Below are 5436 nucleotides of genomic sequence, written 5' to 3' on the forward strand. Positions count from 1 at the left end.
ATTTAATAGACCAAAACTTACAAAATATTTGTTTAGTCTTGATCAGTTGTGTGTTATTGCACAATAATTTTTTTTAGCATCAAGAGGACTCTCCAACTTCTTACTAGATGGAGTTACACATGTGGGTCTATTTCTATGTTCTTTATTTTGCTCCATCATCTTTTAACCAATACTACTTTGATTTATGTGGCTTTATAGTAAGTCTTGAAATCAGATAATGTGGATGCTTCAAACTTTCTTCTGTATTAAATTTGTTTGGGCTATTCCAGTTTGCCTTTCTTTCTCAATTTTAGAATTCAGGTTGTACTTTTCTACAAATTTTTTTTCAGGGAATTTTGATTAGTGTTTAATCTATAGAGAGATTGAGGAAAACTGACATCTTTACTATGCTGAGTGTTCTCCTCCACACACATATGCTGAAAACATAAATTAGGTGTTTGCCATTTCCCCCTCCAGTTCCTTCTTTTTTCATTTTCTGTCCCCCTTGTAATCGAGGACAATGACCTCTGTGGACTGCATCAAGGGCTTCCTGTTCCTCTGGCTTCCAGTTGGCATGGGCCAAGATGACAACTCTGGGAGAGCAGAAGGCAGAAGATGAGGGAGGGTGAATTTCCCTACCACAGGCGGAGCTCTTATAGTGTAACCATCTTCCACAATTATAACTCTTGCTGGGCATTTCTCCTCTACGCTTACAACTGGCAACAATCACCACTATCTTTTACTGATTCCTAAGTTGGCCAAAGCCTTAGGAATTGGCCCTCAATGAAATTCTCTTAAATTGTGCCTATGGAATGTGCTATTACTTTACTGTCATGACCACATCACTTTGTATGTGTTTTCAGGTGTAGTGTTATTTTAAGACAATATGAATTTCATTACACACACACACACACACACACACACACACACACACACACAAACACACACTCTCTCTCTCTCTCTCTCTATTATTAGTAAATATACTTACATGTTTGTGACTTAGATAACTAGTAGCCTTTAATATGCACTTTCATTTTACAGGGCACAACTATGTATATAGAGAGGGATGTTCACTTGAATTATAAATTTCTATGTTCCATGAGCTTTTTCACAAGCCAAATCTTATGTTATATGCTATGAATTTTGAAATCGTATAGTATTTATAATGGAATAGACAAGGTGAAATGATTAATTCTCCCTGGATCAGAAATTTCAATCTGTAAAAGCAAGAATTTTTAAATATAACACACATTCTGAAAATAAAAAATTTTGTAGATGTAAAACTCTTTTGTAGAAGTAAAGTGTAATATTCTATTTATAGTTTAAATGTTGTCTGTAAAATTTAGCTTATTAAAGTGTATATCACAGTGCCACTTTTGGAAAGGAGAAAATTGTGATGTAATCCATATGCTGTATTCTTTTAAACAAAAATGTATGTATTAAATTGAAATGGGAAGTTCTAAATGTCATAAACTGTCTTCATTGTTATCAGAGGTTTGAGAAGACAATGGAGTACAAAATAAGTTAATTGAAGAAGATAAAAAGCTAATGTCATCATTTTTTCCACAAATCTGAATTATCACTAATGCTCCTAATTAGCATTTTGACCTTTAAGCAGATAATTCAGTGAAACTTTCATTAGTAGTAGATCAGAAAGAAACTGCAAATTAAAAAGCAATTTTCTGACTTGTTAGAAAGCCTGCTTACTGAATTCAAGGATATCTATATATAGTTATATAATTTCCATTATCAGTGTAACATGCTTCTAGTAAAACCATTCAAAAGTATGTTACAAAGGATATATAAATTACCAAAATTTAGAAATTTAGATTTACCTTTTCCACATTCCTGAAATAACTAATTTAATACAGAGTTTAAAATGAGCTAAAGAAATAATATGTACTATTGGCTCCTATTTCACTATATTATACATACTGTTTTCCTTTTTATATTTGAATATTATTAGTGAGTTTGGCAGTGAAATATTTTTAAGAACAAAATGAATAAATCTGCCTTTCTCAAAAAAATTTCCACCATTTTATGGAGAGTGAGAAGCAAAGAAAATAAGTTTTATTGGTGGACATGAAAATAACCAATTTTATATCCGACCAGTTTTTCTGTCTTAGTTGTTTTTTATAACTCTGTAAGTGAATCCTTGCAATGTCAAGCTTGCCATGTCATTATGTGTATCACTAGCAGCCTTTTGGAAGACAGTAAATGAAAGTGTTACTAATGATGGCAATGATTTTGGCCCTCAGGACTAGTCCAGTGACTACATGTGTTTATAATGGTTACTGTTTGCTCTTCATGTCCTTATGAAAAGCCCAAGCCTTGTTCCCTGGAATAGTAAAGATCATGAAATGCATCCTATGATTATACTCTATCTGTGATTACACTGTGGAATAGAGGAACATGGTGAGAAGATTGAGTCTGACCTTATCCAAGTCATATTTGCATAAATTTACCAAAAGAAAATTAAAAAAGGAAAATCCATTTCACAACATCAAGACCAATAGCCTGATAATAAAAGATAGTAAGAAATCTTATTGTGAAACTTGCTGCCAGTGTATCAGTAAGGTGGACTGCTTGTGTGAGGTTTACAGTACTAAAATGTTCAACACAGCCACTGATTTTATGTTGTACATTTTCAGAACTTAAGTTTTAGGTTTTGAAGTGAGAGACATAAGTCTACTTAATGCATTATCTGTATTAGTGAACATTTAAGAATCATTTCCTTTTTGTTATATTGAAAACCTTCAGTAAGTGCCTACTTCATTCCTAAGAATGACAGTCTTTACCCTTTACATGAAATGGGTCAAGGCATTACATATGATTTGAGAGATTGTTTATGATTAGGAGTCCCAGAAAATTTTACATTGTGCCACCATAAAAAACAAATGATGACCAAAAAAACCTTTTCTTAATGTATATTACTTAACCTTAAGTGTGTATTTCCTCTGCTTGCTTTAGTACCAATGTAACCAATATGTTAATTGGAACTATGTCAGCAGAGCTTATGAAAATGAAACGTAGTGTAAGATTTTAATGATTATATGTGTTTATCAGAAATGGCTAACTATTCTTAAAGAAGAAACACCAAACTCTAAATGTGATGGTCTCGATAAAATTAAATCTGATGTATAAAAATTGCATTTGCTTTAGGATGCTTTCATTAACGCGTGTGCCAAGCCTATCTCACGAGAATGTCATTGAAGATGCAAAATACCTGACAAAGTTAAGATTAAAGGAGTCTGATGTAGATAATAGGAAGAGAAGGAGAAATAGTAAAATTGGAAGGGAAGCAAAAGAGACTAGTTTTTAAAAAGTGTCAATCTGTTAAGCAGTCAGGTTTGTAACTATGTCAGGCATTCTTTTTACTTTTGTGAACAGGCATCCATTACCTCAAGTTGCTTCCATTAATGGAGAGTCACAGTATGTATATAATGAAGTAAGGACAGGGAATAATATCAATTGCTAGAGCTCACAGGAAATTGCAATAGAATAATCTACACTAGAATGCTATGCAGCTCTAGCATTCTGCAGCAACAATGGTTCTAAACAATTATTCAAATAGTCTTATTTGTGGCCACACTGCCTCACTATCTGTCCTGTTCTTTATTCCTCTTTATAACTACTGTGATACCAAATAATTGTTCTCTCTTCTTCATGACATCCCTTTACTCATGACCAGTAATATTTCTTGGCTCCTGATTACTCACTCAGTTTTCTTTGCCTATCCAATTTTAACCACTCTATTCTCTACTAACTTTCTGAATGTTCCATGTCAAGATTGTCAGAAAGAGAGATCTGGTTGAAACAGACTGTCATTATTTTTTGACATTTTACTATTACAAATAAATACTATTATACTATAGTATAATATTCTAAACATTAAAATATTGGATCAAAGAGTTTTATAGAATATGTATTAATTAGGTACTTAAAATGTATCACATACTGTGTGAGGTGATAGTACAAAGGTGAAAGCATATAACTTATCCTCTTGTATTTCTCTTTAGCTATCATTCTGCTGGTGTTTTCCACACCATACTTCATTGCCTTTAGATTGCTGTTAGGTAAAATTACTTAACTCTAATTATCTCTAACCTATCAGTATTTTCTTTTCTCAAGAGAGATGTATGTTACAGGAAAAAAAAATAAGAATGCACTTCTAGGGCTATAAAATTTAATATTTCCTAAAACCTGCGGCCAAATTCTTTCTAGTTTTCTCTTGTTTTGCTCTACTTCCTGGCAATATTCTTTACATTTTTCACAGATTATTCAAAATGACTCTATTCTCCATAAACCTTTAAATCCATGCTATGTCTTAACAGATCACCATCCCTTATCCACCATACCCTATACTAAAGAAACTATGTGATCAGACTTCTTAAAAGCCTGGAGTCAACTGTAGTCTTTTTTACCTTCCTATAAAAACAAGAGTGCTACCATTTTCTTAATCTAAAGTTTCATAAAATAGCAAAGAGCAAGGGCTTATGTTTTTTGAAGAAGACAGGTACTGGCTGGTGAAGGAAAAAAAAAGAAGGAAAAATCAACAGGGCCTAATGTTCTCTTTTGTAGATTCAGAACCTCAGTCTTTTCACTATTCTGAGATGTGCATCTCTGGAGTGCAGTCCTATACTCACATATACATGTGGGCGTGCACACACACACACACGCAAAGCAAAATAAATAAATAAAAACAAATTAAACCTGTCTACGGCCATGCCACCCTGAACACGCCCGATCTCGGCTGATCTTGGAAACTAAGCAGGGTCGGGCCTGGTTAGTACTTGGATGGGAGACTGCCTAGAAAGTCTAGGTGCTGTAGGAAAAAAAAAAAGAGAGAGAGAAAAACTAAAATAAATCTATTTAATAGATTATAAATAAATATTTCTATGAGAATTTCAATAGCATTGAGGACTGGATTTTATTTGTATTCATCAATGAGTGACCGTTCTCACAGTGAGATGAAAAACTCAACCAAGATCACTAGTTAACATGGAAACAATAAATGTGCCCACTTGCGTGCTTAAAATATCTAATATATATGCCATAACAGTAGGAATATATAAGAGAAAGGTAACTTCTTCCTTTATAATTTTTTTTTAATTTTGGTTTTTACTCTGGATGTCGAGCGAATCTCATTGAAAATCACTATTGTCACTTTTATATACATTGTCTAACATAAAGTTAGGAGCGGCTATTCAAGAGTACCTCATTATCTGCATAGGACCTCAAAAAGTATGAAGCGCCTACTCGGTACCAGATACTCTTCCAATCATTAGAACAATCCTTGGCATTATATCTGTATTTCACATATTTACACTATTATGAGATTATGAAAGCTCTCTGAAAAGCAGATTCTTAAAAAACAGGGACATATTTGCCTTTACATTTTATAAAATTTTCTTTATTTATTTTTCTCTAATCTGAAGATTATGTTTGTTTTGGAAC

The 5436-nt window shown here is 33.0% G+C and overlaps 1 pseudogene; it reads left to right on the top strand.

Moving 5' to 3' along the window:
- Positions 1–4694: 4694 nt before the first annotated feature.
- LOC111738455 lies at positions 4695–4813 on the top strand (annotated as a pseudogene).
- The last annotated feature ends 623 nt before the right edge of the window (positions 4814–5436 follow it).

Source organism: Pteropus vampyrus, unplaced genomic scaffold, assembly GCF_000151845.1.
Source record: "Pteropus vampyrus isolate Shadow unplaced genomic scaffold, Pvam_2.0 Scaffold38, whole genome shotgun sequence".
Lineage (NCBI taxonomy): Eukaryota > Metazoa > Chordata > Mammalia > Chiroptera > Pteropodidae > Pteropus > Pteropus vampyrus.